This window comes from Ursus arctos, unplaced genomic scaffold (genome assembly GCF_023065955.2).
Source record: "Ursus arctos isolate Adak ecotype North America unplaced genomic scaffold, UrsArc2.0 scaffold_17, whole genome shotgun sequence".
Lineage (NCBI taxonomy): Eukaryota > Metazoa > Chordata > Mammalia > Carnivora > Ursidae > Ursus > Ursus arctos.
In genome coordinates this window covers 29,372,580-29,391,180 of record NW_026622841.1, presented here as the reverse complement: position 1 = coordinate 29,391,180, position 18,601 = coordinate 29,372,580, and the positions used below count along the sequence as shown (strand labels likewise).

General features: G+C 36.6%; 1 protein-coding gene and 1 long non-coding RNA gene across 2 annotated transcripts in view; one reads left to right on the top strand and one right to left on the bottom strand.

Annotated features, from left to right (window-relative positions):
• LOC123000873 (uncharacterized) overlaps nt 1-9,643 on the top strand; it is a 356,107-nt gene extending 346,464 nt beyond the window's left edge. The window contains exon 4 of the long non-coding RNA XR_008959701.1: nt 9,419-9,643. This is a non-coding gene — a long non-coding RNA (uncharacterized LOC123000873). The remainder of the gene's footprint in view (nt 1-9,418) is intronic.
• Nucleotides 1-18,601, bottom strand: part of RIT2 (Ras like without CAAX 2) — a 348,360-nt gene that overhangs the window by 75,650 nt on the left and 254,109 nt on the right. The window lies entirely within an intron of this gene.

The following is an 18,601-nucleotide window of genomic DNA, read 5'->3' as shown; positions in this document are numbered from 1 at the left end:
ATTTTTATATTTTCTGTGCTACATTTTTTAAAATAATATATAACATGAATAATTTAAATATAAAGCTTACATTTATACTAGAGTACATGTTAAAGAAATATATTAGTCATGTTATTTTGATACTTCATGAGTTTTTATTGAAAACTGTAATCACTATTATTAATGAAACATCTGCTTAATCTGCTCAGTTAAGATAAAATGAGATACTATATGTGAAACTTCTTTTAAAAACTATAAAGTATGGTGTAAACATGCGTTAGCTCATCAGTCAAAATGAATTGGCTACCCATTACCAGATATACACAGTCAAAATACTGATGCTCAGAATAGGCAAAATTAGGCAAGCTAGATCCATAGGGGAACTTTGTAATACTACTTTTGCCTGTTTCTACTATGCATTACAAATGGTACTATGAGAAACATTTTAAAATTGTAAAAGATGATCCTTTTCTCCTACGAAATGTGGGGACAGAATTCACACATGAAGCAATTAGACTTTTAAATGGTAGAGTGTATGGTGCTATTTTTTTTGTATATGTAAATATTGAGAAAAGAGTGCACTCTTTGGGTAACACAATCATGGAATAAATCTGTGTGGAGGTCTTGGTGTCTAACGTTCATCTTTGAAGGTTCGGTTGGATTCGGAGTGGTTGCTGCAAGCAGCAATAGATCACATTCACTTAGCTGAGGATGTCAAGGAGCACGGGCAAAGCGTAAGGAATAAGCAAAGAACACTGTAAGCACATCACTAATTGTAGTGAAAAGTGGATCCGTGGAAGACATGGTCAATATAGTTGGGTAGATAGCATGGGGCACATTATGGAGCATCTGGACTAAAATACAGCAGCATTTGGGAGCAATGTGAGAAAACAGCGACGCAATAAAGGCAGTGCACTCAGTCAACAATGAAGGGGTGTTCTATGTCAAAAGAATTGGAATGGAGAAAAATTCAGTCACCAGAAGGCTCATAAATATTGAATAAAGTATTTTCCCATTTCTCATTTATATTTCAAGTGTTAAATGTGATGAAAACACTGCACAGAATTGAGAAGAGGACAAAAAGCCCTATCACTGATGTACAAATGTTAGATCAAAAAATCATTTGTTCAAGAAAACAAATTACAAATGAAGACAGAGATGGTAAGAAATTCAGTTTGTGAGCAAAAGTGGGATATTTTTACACAAAACAAGTGTTTCTCTTTCTGCATTATATGATACGATGATATAACTGAAAAGGAACTGGTAGCATCCAAAATCATGAGAGTTACCAAATTTGTATTCAGCATGTCATAGGATTATGCAAAAACAACATAAATGCTACAATCCTTGCATTTGTATTCTAACACTTGATGCTGAAGCCCCTTAGCTCCGTTTCATTAGAAATCACCAGATATTTGGACTAGCATGTAAACAATATGTCAAACATAGAAAATACTGCAATTCATAGAAGTGTTTATTTCCAAAGAATATCTTGTTAAATCTTTATTATTTTAGATATGATTTTGTCTTTCTTCTTCTAAAGCAAGCCTGTCTTTATGATGTTGTATTCTCCACACGGTGGGCTTTTATTAACTGTTTTTAATGCACACCCTTATGCATAACTCATTGTACTTTACATATATGAATTAATTCACCCTGTTCATATTATCCCCAGGTCTTAAAAGATGGAGTTCCTATTTTATATTACATAGGAAAACAGTGATTTTGCTAACACGTACCACTGATATGACTGAACTCATCACCCAATTCCATCTACCAGTTAAGTTCATTCAACAGAGAATTCAGTAAAACACCACCAACAAAAAGCAATAGGTACAAAATACAAACCAACTTGTACACACACACACACACACACCAAAAATGACAATTTGGGTCACGAATTTTTTATCCAAATTACTTGAACAGTTTAGTGAAATTGGGTGCTTTCTATGTGACTCCAACCTGAGTATTCAACTGCATTTTTATTATACCACTGGCATTCACCTGTAGTTTAGCTTTGGAAGAACATTCATTCATTCATTCATTTGTTCACTACCTTTTAAGTATCAGACACTATGCTCAAAGCTAGAGATCTGAAGATGAATATCATCAGGACCCTGACCTTGAACAGAAACAGAATGTCTAATGTGAGGCAGAAACGATGCAGTTTAACCTCATGGCAAATTCTGAGGGTTCTTACAAAAATAATGCATGAGAGGGCATATGTTCATTCATTCATTCGTTGGCAGTCATGGCAAATTCTGAGGGTTCTTACAAAAATAATGCATGAGAGGGCATATGTTCATTCATTCATTCGTTGGCAGTCAAGGAAAAGAGGGCACATAAATTCATTCACAAATGAAGGATGCAGGAGTCAGAGAAACCTTGTTAGGATTAGAGGACAGTTTAAGCTTCTTGAAGGACGAGTAGGAGTCTCCTACATGAGTACCTGTGGGATGTTCCAGGAAGCAGGAACAGCAAAAGCAAAGGAGCAAAAGAATGTGCAAGCCTGATATACTTAAAGAATTCATAACTGTGCAGTATTAACAAACTGTAAAGTGCAAGTTGAGAAAAAGTGGGAGCTTATACAAATGTGATTAAAACAAGACCATTGAGAAGCTAGAGAGCTCTAGAAAGGTTTAAGCAGCAGAGTGCTATGATAGCATCTCTATTTCAAAACACCACAGTGGCAATATAGAAGAGTGAATGGGAACAAGGTACCATTAGGGGACAGACATTCATTAGCAAGTTATAATCTATCTCAACCATATAGATTTTATTAAACACAGCATATGCAGGGACCTGGTAGTTCATTATGGGATGCAGTCACTCTGTTGATATTTTACCCATTCATCCTTCACTTTCTCCCAGGGCTGACATACAGCCAAATTATAGTTAAGCTGTACTAATTCCATACCAGATGGCAGAAAACCTCTACCTTGAGCCCCAGTAGAGCCCTCCACTTGCTGTTCCACTCATATTAGTCTCTCTTTGGCATCCCAAAACTTTCTCAATCTACAGGATCTTGCTCTAAGTCTATGGCCAGCGTCCTTTTTGGTAGGTGGGTGCCAAAACTATATAGATTTTAAAATACTTTGAATATTAATCCTGCTATCATCTACATCTTGTTTTATACAAGTCTCCCTCTTGTTCTCGACTCTTGGCTCTCTCTTGGTTGATCATCTTTGTTTCTCTTCGGACTTCATGTTTGCATTCTGTCTCTCCACCTACTGACTTTTTTGTGATCTAACTGGGAGCTATTGACATTTTCTCACCACTTTTGACTAACTTAGTATTGTTGACTTTTCGAGAACTATTTCAAATCCCTGGGCTTGGACGGACAGAACAGATTCCAACCAGTTCTTACGTAGAGCACACAAAAGACAGGAGATTCTGATAATAGATAATGCACAGAGACCTGGGGTTTCATCTAAAGCACATTACATGAAGGATGAGATACAGCAAACAGAACTGAAAAAGTTATTTAGAAAATAAACTACATAGATTTATAAAGGATTAACTATGGTTAATTAGAAAGGGAAGCTGGGTAGGATATTAGCTAGGATTATTCTGAGGTTTTTGATGATTCTGAGGTAGACAGCATTGCTGTCATTTGACACAGAGAAACCAGGATGAAATGCTACTTTGGGAAAGAACACTAAGTTTAATTTTGGAAAAATTTAGTTTGACGGCCTCTGGGACATCACATGATGATGCTTGAAGATACACAGGGAGGGACTATGAGTACGTAGGTATAATTTATATCAATGAGTAATACACAGTATTACCTAGGAAGAATATTCAGAGCAAAAAGAGAAATGAACATAGAGAACACTACCATTTAGAGAGCTCATAGAGAAAATGGGACAAAGTAGAAGAAATGGTCAGAGAATTAGGAGGAAAAAATTCATTGTCCTAGAAACTGGTAAAAGACAGTTTTAAGGAAAGGACAATGTCATCATTATCAAATAATGCAGGAGATTCTGATAGGAAAATGAAATGGCACATCTACTGATACAGACTAATATCAGACCAAAATTCAGTGCCGTGAAGAAAGTGGCATACTAATTACAGTGGGGTTAAACGGTAAACAAGAAGTGACAACCATTTGCAACAATGTGGGTGGAGCTAGAGAGTATTACCCTCAATGACATAGTCAGTCAGAGAAAGACAAATACCATATGATTTCACTCATATGTGGAATTTAAGAAACAAAAAATGATCAAAGGGCGGGGGAAGGAGAGGCAAACCAAGGAACAGGCTCTTAACTATAGAGAACAATGATGGTCACCAGAGGGGAGGTGGCGAGGGATGGGTGAAATAGGTGATGGGGATTAAGAGGACACTGAGTGTTGTATGAAAGCGTTGAATCACTATATTGTACACTTGACACTAATATACTGTATGTTAACTGAAATGTAAATAAAAACCAAAAAAAAAAAACATGTGGGAAGAAAAAAGTGACAAGAAGGGACATTTTGCTTTAGGAAGTTGGTCAAGATTAGAAGAGAACAAGAAAGAGATGTTTGTACTTGTCATGCTTTCCACTTAGAAATCAAAACTAATGTAAATGGTAACAATAATATTACAGTTTTAAAACTTGTCTCTAGTAATCGACTGTGTCCAAGAGAAGGCACTAAAACACAGTCCCTGCTTTTAAAGATGTTCAGAATCACTCTCATTGTGTGCTAACACATAAACAAGGGAGGATTTGTTTTAAAAAACAAATCAAGGCAATTAAGGAAGAGCTGTTGTACCACAGAAGTTAATTTCACAGGAATAATACAAATTATATGTTATAAATGCTCAAGGCTATTCTGTTTTGTTTACGAAGGTAGAGAGAAAAGGTGGGCTGAATAGTCTTCCATTTGTGTCTCCAGCTTCACACTATCTTCTGCACTCTGATCTCTACAAAAGTTTGATCCACAGGGGCTTTCAAGGCTTTCTTACTCTAATTTTCAGTAGGATTCAGCCAGTGGGGAACCATGGAAGTGATTGATGTGAGGAAGGGTAATATCAGACTATTTATTTTCCTGGCTTCCTCCTTAAAGGGTCACCTTGGTTTGCCTCAGACCCTCTACTGAGAGGCACAGAGCCTGTCATATGGTGCCCTTTCTTCCTGGTTTTGTTAACCACTCCTGCTCTCTATTCTGTCAGGTCTTAGTGATGAGGGAACACAAGGCTAGCTGAAGACAAAGCATAAGCTGACACCCTGCAGCCTCTCCCCACGCTCCTACTCCTGGGTGGGATATGTGTGATACTCTTCCAGGAAGCACCCAACTGTCTTAAGGTTATTGCTTTACTAGAGGGAAAAACAACCTTAACTCCACAATGGCAAGGCCTCTGGTATCTTGTAGGTCCTCTTTAGCATATGAAAGTTCTCTTGAAACCTCCCTTTTTCCCTATCCCAAACTCCCAAGTATATAATCAGCCATGCCCCCCCCCCCCCCTCCAATGCTGGTGCAGCAGCTCTTTCAGCCCCCAGGTCCTGTCCCTGGGCTTTAATAAAAACCACCTTTTTCTTTTTTTTCTTCAACCAAAGATGTCTCAAGAATTCTTTCTTGGTCATTGGCTCCAGACCCCACACCACCAAACCTCACCTATATTCCAAAACCACATCATTAGGATCTTAACAACTATGGGATACCATACGTATACATTTTTTTTCTTGACTACAACTTTGCCTACCCTTGCATATAGTCCTTTTATCTTTTTTGAGTGGGTCCTCTGTTTCCTGTTAGGACCCTGACTGATAGAGAAAGCTTCACGTAACTGATGGAAATTGGAACCAGGCTCTGTAGAAAGAGGATCTGAGGGACTGAAGTCAATGAGGAAGAAGGAGCAATGAACAAAAATACCACCTTAAACAATGGCCTAAGGATGGTACAAGGTAGATTTACATGACTATAATAATTTTGATAAAGTAGACAATTCATGCTGTGAAAATGGTGAAATAGGCTGTAATTATTACTTTAAAGCAATGGTTGTCAACCAGGGAGGATTTTGCCCCCAGGGGGTATTTGGCTACATGTGGAGACATTTATGGTTGTCAAGACTGGGTGGGGGGAGGGGGGCCGGGGGAGGGGGGCCAGGAGAGGGGGAGTGGGTAGTGAGGGAAATGCTACTAACTTCTAGTGGCTAGATCCCAGGAATGATGCTAAGCATCTTACCAGGCACAGGATAGCACAACAAAAAATGATCTGGCCTAAAATGTCAATAGTGCCAAGGTTACAAAACCTTACTTCACAGCCAATTGTGGAGCACATTCAGGAACCCTTCATTGCTTGTCCTTCCAGAAACACTCAGCCAGGCAGGGAAGATTCATGAATTACTTCAGCAAATACTGATTACACACTTTGTGCACAACACTATGAAAAGCACTGTATTACAAGAGTATCAAACACCGTCCCTAAGCTCCCAGAGCTTCGAATCCTATGGAGAAAGAAGACATTTGTCAAATAATTACACAAATAAATGTGAAATAGAAGCTATGTTAAGTGTGGCCACTGAAAATACAGCAACTTAAAATAGGCGGTAGGAAGGATTGGTCTAATCAATGAGGTCAAAAAAGACTTGCGAGGGGAGAAATTCAGTAGGAATTAAGTAAGGCAGGAAAGAAAGCTAAATCCAGAGGAGACAGCATGTACAGCCATTGGAGATATGAACCGTTGGCCAATACCATCTATGTGTGTGTGTGTCTGTGTGTGCACACGTGCGTGCACGCGCGTATACTTAAATTGTAAAGCATACTGTTTTCTTGTTAAAGTATTTTTATTTTGGAACACCTGCGTGGCTCAGTCACTAAAGCAACTGACTTCCCCTCAGGTCATGATCCCAGGGTCCTGGGTTTGAGGCCTGTATCAGACTCCCTGCTCAGTGGGGAGTCTGCTTCTCCCTCTCCCTCTGGCTCCTTCCCCCAACTCATGCTCTCTTTCTCTCTCAAATAAATAAAATCTTTTTAAAAATAATGTATTTTTATTTCGTGATTGCATTTGTGTTTGAAACTGTTTAATCTCCAACTGAAGAATAAATTCACTAGAACTAAGAGTTGTTTCCCATTCCTTTCAAGGCTTCCATACCTACAAGGAATATTCTGTAAATTGTACGAATTATAAGCTCTGCTCTAACAACTCTGATCCACAGAAACTTCCTTCAACTGTAGGTCTGCTGCTCTCTTGCTAAAGAGGTGTACTAATAAAATTTTCATTCTGCATTTTTAAGACAACAATGATACCATGTCTTTGAGACCGCAGTAAAAAGCACAAAGTACTATGCCTACGTAAGGGCATATGCAGCAATTTGAGAAAAAGAATTGGGAATTCACAGCTTAAAAAGCATCCACATGAAATTCAAAATGCAAAACATTGGCCAACATCCAAAGAGAATAACAACCACAATAAAATTGGCAAGGCAGGCATTTACTCTTGGCAGCACAGTTCAAACACAGGGAAGAAGCTGATTGATACCCACTGCTGAGACTACCAGAGAAGGCTATTGTGGGAAGCCCATCTGTGGCAAAGAAATCCACATCAGAATGGCCACAATATGGCATCTAGATCCTATAGAGGTCCTGCTAGGCCAGATGTATTGATAACTTCAAATCAGACAACTCTGAAGTCTGCTTTTTGACAGGTTAGGACAAACAATACTTTGATCTTTCATCAGAAAAAGCTCTAGGGGCGCCTGGGTAGCGCAGTCCTTAAGCGTCTGCCTTCGGCTCAGGGCGTGATCCCTGCATCCGGGATCGAGTCCCACATCGGGCTCCTCCGCTGGGAGCCTGCTTCTTCCTCTCCCACTCTCCCTGCTTGTGTTCCCTCTCTCACTGGCTGTCTCTCTGTCAAATAAATAAATAAAATCTTAAAAAAAAAAAAAAAGAAAGAAAGAAAGAAAAAGCTCTAGGAATGCTCCCTCAACTGTACTACTTTACAAAATAAAACTGCAGAACTCATCAAATTCAACTGTAAGGGCATGTATCAAAAAACGTCTCACGCATTTGCTTCAGAATTATGGAAGTGAACACAGCAAATAACTAATCCCTGACAGATATTTAGGCTTTCCCCTTACACAGCTTGGATGAAAAATCAGCCAGAGAAAAATGAACTTGTTGTCCATACATTTAAATCCCACGGGCATTTGTCAAATGCCTACTTTGTGTGAAACACTGGTAAGACTATAGAAACAAATATTAGGCAATTAAATAATTGTTAGGATAAAAAGCATATTTGGTGGAAATAGCATTGTAGGAGAGTCATATGATCAAGCTTCTTCTAAGATCTGCCTAATATGCTTATGTGTGAGGCTGGCAACTTCCCTCTGTACACTTCAGTTCACTAATAGTAAAAAGAGAAGTGGATTGGAAAAAAATAATAGTAAAAACAATGTGTAATTTATTGCCTATTATGCATGGATACTATACCAGGACTTTTTACATCTATAACTTATTTAATGTTCACAGCAAATGTTTGAGGTAGATATCCATGTTTAATGAAGAAGGAAACTGAAGGTGAATTCACAGAGCCAAATTCACAAAGTGGGCAAGAGACAGAGCTGGGATTGAAGCCTATTCTTTGCCTTACCTGTTTCCCACTCTAGTATGGGGGTGCTGCGTGGTGGGGGTTGGTGAACAAGCATGTGTTCAATCTAACTACATTTTGTAAAATTTGATGATAACATCAATCATTGTCTTTTCAGATGAGGTCTTTTGGTTCATCTTCATATAGCTTCCATTCACTTCTTTATTTATATCAAAATAACTTGTTAATAAATCACAAAAAAAGATCAATTTTACTATTACCAATGGCTTCTAGATTCACAAGTTTAGGACTTTGGAAGAAAGATTTGAACTTCCATTTCTCTCTTTCAACGTGTAGGACCTTGTTAATTTTGAATGCCACACACTGATGGAAGTGAAAGTGGAGTTGGTTAAATCCTCTTGGTTTAATTTCGTACATTCACTATTTAAAAGTGTAAGAACGGGGACGGGGTCGTAACACAGGAAGTCAATTAGACTGTAACAAAGAATAGTCATAAACAAGGAATGACTTATGAAGATATGTGCTTTCACTCCATTGTCCCTTCTTGCTTGGAATTAAGTCAATATGAGGGGGCGATATTCACAGCTATTCTTGACACTACATTTCCAACTGTAACAGTAGACAGAAGATTCATATCCATGCTACTTTTCAACCTTTTTTCTCAAAGATGCATAAAATTATATGGTAATCTAAGTATTAAGCTGAGGAGATAATAACTGACATTTCAGATCTAATAATGCATAGTTATAAATCAGATAATTTTATATCTCTGCAGATATATTAATCTAAAAATCCATTTGAAGCAGTGGGATTTTAATAATGATATTCATATCAAATTATTCTCCTAGGCGAATCTCTTGCTAAAGCTAGTTTAAATCCTGTTTTTTTTTTCTTTTTCATTATAGGAAGAAAGAACTAAGGAGAAAAATTGTGAGAAAAGAAAAATGTAGACCACATAATATCACTGCTTTATTTGTAGAATTTCAAAAAGTTATGTCTGCGTCTGATAGAAGGTCACGTTCAGAGGGCCATGTACATGAAGCTGAATTAACTTCCATTTACAGGCTAAAAGGAAAAATATTGGATTGGACCATTCTCATCAATTTCAATAATTGCAGGAATTTGACATTTTGCACACATAACCAGTTCTACAATTTTTACTGAATTAATAATTCTGTTTAGTCAAATAACTTGATGATTTAGTTAAACTTATGTTTCTCAATTTAATGAAAAATAATGGTCACCAGTTTTTTTTTTAATTGGTCAAAGCAATTTCCATAAATACACATAATTCATCAAGACAAAACAAATATTATATGGAGAAAATGGGGCAAAGAAAACAGTAAGAAAAGTGCAGGAAGCCAAATTCTTTCCATAATCTCTTCAATATAAGCTAGAGGTGGATTATGAATTGAGCTCTAACCTTTTAGTAGACAGTGCAAACAAGGAGACATGGCCAGCCAGCCACATGAGTGTCTTTAAGATAGATATTAAACGACTGCTCAATGAATACCAAATATTTCTAGTACTAGGACCAAATAGAAATTTTTCTTAAAGGAGTAATTCCTTGAATCAATGTTCCTTAAAACATCCTCCAAGTATACACCACTGGTATATTAACATATAATGTTGGCTAGAATATATTTGATTAAAAATATATAAATAAGGCATTCCATAGAAAATTATAGCCCAATTTACTTAAGCATATAGATATAAAAATGCTAAGGTATGAATAAACCAACTTGACTAGTATATAAAATAATATCAATGACAGTAACAGCTATAATGACTGAATTTTATGTACACAGTATATAGTTTATATCTATATATATTAATTCACAACACTCTCTAGGGAAAATTAGGATTTTTAAATGAAACAAAAAGATATTGTTCATTTGAAAACTCGTGATTATCCAGCACATCCTCTGGGCTTATCTGATTCTATAGACTCTCTGTGTCTTTCATTGTCTTTGAGCTATTTCACAGCTCTAAAAATTATAGAAAACTGATTTAATGCAAATAATTCTTGAGTATAGAAATGCAAATATTTGTGTGTTGTGGAATACAATTTATTATTGCCCTGTGGCATATAAGTTGGCATATCTTTGTAAATTTATTTCAATATTGCTTATTGCCTATATGTGTGATACTTTTAATTCTCCTTTGAATCAATTGTGACACCTTGATGAGTCCCTCATTAATTAAATTATTGATGCCTGTTCATTTCATTTTCGTATGAAAGTCAGGATTTTATATTTTTCTTAAAAAATTTACACACACACACACACACACACACACACACACACACACACAATGAGGTAGGCACTCTTTTATATCCATTTTACAAAAGAAAAAGCTAAAATGTAGAGGTATCAAGTAGCTTCTCCGAGTAGCACTTCTACTCACACAGAAGTGATATGGCCAGAACTGAAACGCGAGAGTAGTTAGGTTTGTTCCAACATTAGGACATCTGTTATTGTAATAGAATACAGGAACAGGGGTGCTCGGGTGGTACAGTTGTTTAAGCCTCTGACTCTTGGTTTTGGCTCAGGTCATGAACTCAGGGTCATGAGATTAAGCCCTTTAGAAGAGGTATTAGAAATTGTTGGGGAAAAGGACAAAGTTTTAACAAAGAGTCTTGAGACAATTGACTTGCCATTTGGAAAAAAAAAAAAATAGCCCAAGATTCCTTCACTGAATCACATACAAAACAAACATCAAATGGATTAAAGATCCAAGAAGAAAAATTAAAACACAGAAATTATAAGAGGCTGACTTTAAAACCTCAGGGTAGTCAAAGATCTCAAATCAGACTTAAAAGGCAAAAATCATATATAAAATAAGAGACATTTTTGTTTAAAAATCAAACACCTCTTTATAGCAAAGGGCTCCAACAAGGTAAAAATCAAAGGATAAGTAAAAAACTAGGTAAAAATATTTGAAGCATAAAGTAAATAAGGGATTCATTTTTGGGAAAAATATAAAAAGAATTTTCACACTCTGTGGAAAGCAAACAAATAGAACACAATAGAAATTAGCTATAGGCTATGAGTAGGCAAGAGAAAATGTAATGGTCACTCAACATACAAAGATTTCCAATCCATAAGTAGTAAGAAAAATGTAAAATAAAACAACAATGAAATACCTTTTTATCTCCACAGATTAAGAAAAAAAAGGGAAGAAGTTTGACATGCCAAATGTTGATAAGGATATATGTTGATGAGGAACTCTGAGACTGCTAGCAATATCATAAATTATTACAGCCACTTTGGAGAGTGGTTTGTCAATATTTAATATATTTTACATGTATATTCATCAATCCTAAAAATAGCTTAGGAAATATTTAGTGCAATTATTATCCAACACTTACAGCAGTCATTAAAATAAACCTCACAGTTGTATGCCAATAGAATAAATATATTATCTTGAACATTACTGGAAGCATCCTTAAAAATTATATATTTGCAAAATATCTACTTAAGGTGACTTGTTTAATTTGCCAGTGGATTTCTCAGTTACCATCCAATTACATGATTAGAGGCTTCCATTTAAAGTAGTAACCCTAGTTTTAGAACAGTTGACATGTAGCCCTTCATTTTGGCAGAAATTAACAAGATAATTAAAAGAATTTAATTTGTTGAGTTAATGTAAAACAATCAATCAGCCAGCTTAGACAATAATGGGTCAAGACCCTTCACAGAATGAGAACTGACCCAGGGTGGTATCTTGAAAGGAGACTTAACATCAATCCCAAGGAGAGAAATGTGGAAAGTCAAGGGAATTGTCATCATGTCCTAGAGCCTGAAGATTCATAGAATCCTGCTCTCCCGTGGGAAACAAACAGAAGACTGAAAAAACCTTGCCTCGGTCTCATCATGTTTCCCAAAAACGAAATCTGTGTTCTCGAAGTACGATGAGCATCCTTCTCCTTACGCTCTGCTCTCCCGTGCAGGAAGAGAGTATAATAAGTCCTGGAAAAATGGGGGTTCTGACAACAGGAGCACAGCTTTTGCCTATTTTGAGTACACCTTTCACCATGGTCTATTGGTTGTGAGCACAGAGAAGTGCCCGGACGCCCTGCCTGGATGGTTGGAGGAGATCTTTAGGGATGTGGAAGTAAGTATACTAGAGACGGATCAGAGCCAGCAACTTCACTGTTCTCCTTACACAGCCCATCCCTGGAGCTCCAGTTCTGATTCTTTAGAAAAATCAGTCCTGGCAGAAGAGGATGGGAGAGAGAGCAAAGAAGGCACTTCTCTGAGGAAGACTTACCTTTTTTCTTTTTTTGAATAATGAATAACAGATCACAACTCTTAAAGCAGTTTTAAAAACTAAGATTATAGAAGTAAAAGATAACCTTAATTTTAGAAAACACACATCCCCTCGGATATCAGGTCTAGACTGTCTAAGCTGACAGGAAGTAATACCTTCACAGAAGTAAAATTATGCTACCTATACAGGGATAATTAGTCCTTGTTGGAGGGTTGACTCATGTGTTTCCTGTGTTGCTAGACAGAGCTTAGCAAGGAGGTATTCTGAGGAAGAGGAGAAGAGCTCAGGTATGGCTTCCAGTACTGGGCAGCATATGGTAGCAGCTAAAGGTCAAGGAGAAAGCCCCCCTGACTCTGTTGTTGGACTGGACTTTCTCAAACCAATACCATCTTCCTATATATGCTTCTTAAAAAATCGGTGAAAAGAGCAATCAAACTTAAGGAAACTAGGAAAACTATAAGAAACAATGTAAATGTTGTGGGAGGTAAGGACGTGTGAATTAAAAAGTAATTAAAATGAAAATAAATAAAAGTAGTAAAAACAAAAAATACAGTATAATTAAAAGAATTAAAGGACCAGAAAATAAAAATATTGCAAAATTGAAGTGAAAAAATTAAATATAAAATTAGATGGGCTTAAAAACCAATGGTAGGAATTAAAAAATAAATAAAATGGAATAAAGCCATATTTAAATGACAAACAAAAAAAAGAGTAACACATGAGGAAAGGGGGAAAATTAAAATTTCTAGAAACAACCGAAGAGAGAGAATTTGTAAGAGGCTTCAGAGCTGCCCAGCTTTCCTTCTTGGTATTCTACAATGCCCCATCACGTGATACTCACGGGCAGAACTCAGAGACAGTGCCTTGCCAGCTGTACCTACTCAGCCATCCCTTCCTTAAGGAGCAAGCTGATAAAGTTACTATCTGTAAAGGTAAAAACACGAGTTTTTATGGCAGAGCTATTGGTATAGTTTCTGACTTACAAAAGCAACTGCCAGTGTAGGCTGATAAAACATTTTCGTTTGGTGTTGCCTGGTCAAATGTTTTCTCTTCACAGCAATCGTTGGAAAGAGCAGCGTATACTACTCTCCACTCTAACATGGTCAACCTAGTAATGGTTTCACTTGATTCACGTAAATGGATGCCAGTGAGAACTCTTTCAATAAAAACTTCACTTGGTTGTTGAGGAATATTCCAGGAGGAGAGCCTCTATAAAGGGCTGAGGGGGAATTATACACTGCCCATTCACTGAACTTGATAGAATAGTGGAAGATTATTAAACTTTGGATCTATAAAATGTATAGACTCAAAATCTACCGGAACTAAAGACAGGAAGTTTGCTAATCATCTGGAGCTAGAAACAGAGCTTCTGTTAGAAAGTAAAACTCAGGGGTCTTCCCTATCACTCTGTACATCTTGGCTGAATGCCCTATAAGTGTAAAACAATAGGTGATCTGAGAATTTGAGGGAAGATAAGGAACAAATCCTGATCCAATCATAGATAGGCTTGTAATAAATGTCTTTGATGATAGTGTGCTGGAGCTTTTTCCTTACCAGGACCATTAAATGAATCGAAGCTGATCAAGGTTTCCGCTTAAAATCAGAATCACTGGGTCACCAATTTTACTTTCTTTCCGAAAGTAATTGGTAGAAATGGATTCCTTGTCCCATAGTATTTTCCAATTTCCTCTTCTGAAGAAGGGCACAGAGCAAAGATGTAGGAACTGGAAGTGCTTTTCCTTATTGCCTAATGAAATTCTAGTGTGCTGACCTCTTGACCGTGATATATAAGCCTAATGATTTTAAAATTACTTTTGCCTGCTGAGTTGTACATTCTAGCCTGGGACTAACTAATTATCATTTTAAACTGAACAGATTATGTAAATGAGTGTGCTTGATAGTTTATTCTTTTCTTTGTGTATACTAGGAGAAGCAGGAATGGTTTCTCAAATAAAATGAATTAAACATCTGTGCTTAGGATCATCTCAGTGCTAAAACGCTTGTTTTCTCATAAAGCCGGTTTTATATCTAAACAAGCAAATGCTTCAGAGGAAGATTGATTTGAAGGACAGCAAGAGGCTCCCATTCTCCACAAAACTAGCTCCTGTTTTTGTTTTTGCTTTTCTCCTAGATTCTTCCTTTTGGGTTAAGAATTGCCCTCAGTGATTTTTTTTTTAATATAAATCCACTAATAGTTGGGACATATTTCCCATGGTAGGATGGTTTATCTTATCCTCTCTTCTTCAAATTTTTTTATTTAAAGTCAATTTAATTAACATATAGTGTATTACTTGTTCCAGAGGTAGTGTTTAGTGATTCATCAATTGCATATAATACCCAATGCTCCAAGTGACAAGAGGACAAGGGCATATATGCTCAGTGTGAGGGTGGAAGTGCCTTTTGTTTGAGGTCCTAAAGGAGAGTCTCCAAAGAGCAGAAACTGACAGAGTCAAAGGACATTTCTTCCTGGGGAAAAAGAAGATTAAAGAAAGAAGAGAATTAAGTTTACATCTGTGAATGTTAAGAAATCTTACATTTGATCCAATTCCTGCAAGGCTGAAACATAGACAAAATACAAAGTAAACTTGCAGAAGTATGTCCAAGGAGAGTTGACCGTTGTTTCTCCTCCACTCCCTCATGTCACGTAAGAATCCCGGTTGGGAAAATCATCTGAATGATCAACCCTGCTTCTATTCTTTGCCGCCTCTTCCCTTCCCTGCAACAGCTGAGATCCTGCAATGATCTCCTGGCTTCTAGAACACTAATTTGGATGATCAGACTTGAAACCCACCTGATTTTCTTTTGACCCTACAAGCTCTTGGGCAAACCCAAACCACAGCAGATCATGTCCCTTGTTTTCATCGTTGAGTTTCTTTTCCTAGGTCAGGTGCAGACTCAGAGGAGAAAGCTTCGGGGCAGGCTACCACCAGAGAAGAAGTTTTATATGAAATTCTGGAAATGGGTTGGAAATGAGGAATCAGAGAGGAGGTTGGTGAAGAGGCAGCTAGTGGTACAGTGTGTGCCACTAGATTTGGCCCTTAATCACTCAGTGTTTGGTCCAAGAATGAACCCAACCATCAGGCTTAATCATAAGACTGAAGCAGCAGCAAATAGCCCAGTATTTTAAATAAATACGCAATCAGGCAGTTACCAAATAACATAAATGCCAAGTTAGAAAGCATCGGTGAAATAAATTTATAGTCACTTCTCCACCCCATTTACAAAGTCATAAGAACAGGTATTCTCCTTCTCAGTTATTTTTTCCTCAAAAGCTGATTTTCAAGTAATTTCCACTCAGAATATGGCTTAAGTGCTCTCCTAATAAATAGTACTGAATGGTCCTGAATGCAAGTCTTGACTTTTAAATGAGAGCACATACTCTCAGCAATAAAGTTACTTGAATTTGTATAGCACTTTGCAGTACATGTGCATTCACATATACTGGCTCATCTAACAAAATAAGTAAAATAACGCACCCATGATCATGAAGGTTGAAAGTCACAGATGGACTCACAATGATTCTCTTGAGCCAAAATCTCAAGTTATCTCAATCGCAAATTAAACTAGAATCACTTATTCAATGTATTATTAATTCAACTCAAATGAGTTAATATAATTCAAGCACTAACTATGTCCAGCATTTTTTGTAAGCATTGACAGAAAAAAAAGGAAACAAGATATTGTACCACTGTCAGGAAAATTGTACAGGAAGATTGTAGTGAAAGGCATATAGCCAATAAAAATGGAAGGGCGAAGAAACATCATGTTGTCTTATTGTCTCCCAGGTAAGATGCTTGGTAATTTAAAACATGCTATTTTAATCTTACAAACAATCATACAAAGCACCTATCGCTCCATTCTACGTGGTGAAATTGCAAACAGAGAACTTGTGTAACTTGTTGTCACCCCCTTTGAAGCTGGTGTGGCATGAACGTCTTCAGCCTCATCTTCTCCCCACCATACTATGCCCTTTCCCTGAGATTATAAAGAAATAAAGGGCAAAACTCATCTACTAAACAATAAGAGAGACTATCGAAGGACCCTGTTTTGTTCATGGTATGATTGAAAGTTTCCTAGATTGAGGATCAAAAAGTCTGCAGTCTAGATTTCTATCTGCTTTAAACTCATTTTGTAGGCTGGGGCAACTCATGTAAAATACACTAAGAACCTTAGTTTTCCCACCTATAAATGGATGGGTTGGATTGGACAAACTCAGAGGTTCAGCTTATTTCTAAAATAGTGCTTTAACTGATCTTGGTCCATCTACAATAATTACATCACTGAATATTTGTGACTCCACTATTTATATATGCAATAGGCCGGGGGGATAGAATTTTGCATGCTCTCTCTCTCTCACACACACACACACTTCCCACAATGGTTTTGAATAGCTTTCAAAATTTCTTTCCAGTGATAACAGGATTATCTCTATATAAATTATTTTCTACTAAATAATAAAGGAAAATAATTTGAATTACAGAGATAAAGATTTTAAAAATTAGAAGATATGTAAATGTAAAGTTATACAGTGGAGACTCATATTATTTTCTCAAAAATCACACTAATAGGTCTGTACAATAATTTTGAAAACTTAAGTACGAACCTAAAAATTAAGCTGAAAAGAGTTTGATGCCACAGTGAATTCATTGCATCTTTCAGAATGCTTTTGACATGCTTGACATAAATTAGTCCCATAACAGACATGATTGCTAAACTATCTAAGCACAAAACAAAATTCATTAAATTTTGCTGAATGAACTGGTCAAACAGGAGTCCTCGAACTGTCCTCACTCTACAGTTCAAAATAAGAAGACAAATGATTCTACTTGAGGTCCACATGCAGTTATAACTCAAGACTCTTCCAAGTTAAGATTTCTCACTTTATTTCTAACCAGAGTGAAATTTCAAATCAAATGATTCTGGAAATCCATGTTTTACTTTGGCCATACCCAATGCACTTGTAAAGACATTATTTCTCCCAAGCTTACATTAGTCCACCCTATTCATTAGACATTTTCTTTTAAAAACTTCCACTTCTATTTGTTGATTCAAAGGTTTCTACTCAAGATTCAATAGCTATGACAGGTCATGTACAAACATGTGCAGAGAAACACACATGAAATTAGAACTGTACCTTAGAATGGCAACCTTTGAAAAGAAGGTTTTCAGTATGAAGTAAATAATGCCTGCAAATATTGAAACCAACTTCAGATAACATGGGGACCAGGTACTTTCAAACTCAAAATTAATGAAGAGTCTTAAATGAATGGGTACCACATTGCTCTGGCCAGAATATTTGATTTGCTCAAAATGGAATTACTTAAATAAAATTAATAAATTTGTATTCATCTAAATATGAAATGGTTTCATTATCATCAATAATGTATTTGTTTGTATGAAAGTATCCAAATCATTGCACTTTTTAGGGCTTCATTTTTTTACTTTGTAAAATGATGGTAGAGAACTAGCTAATCATTAAGTTCTCCTCCTGGGTACAATATGCTTATTTCTCACCTAAGAACTTATTTCTTACATTCTTCCTATGAGTTGTGGATAGAAAAGAAATTGGGACAGTAATAATCCATAAAGGTATATGGTACACAAACTTTAACCAGACCAAAAATAAATAAGTAAACCTTCATTTCATATTTGATCATCTTTTTTGTTTTTCAAGAAAGTGTCTGTACTTCCTTGACTTTCAGCTCCCTGCTAGGTTAATGCCTCCCAGAAAACAGTGATTTACACAGCCATTTTAGATTTAGACTCATCAGTGTCTGATAGAGGCTCCAGGAGATGACTCAGAGTAGAATGGGTGG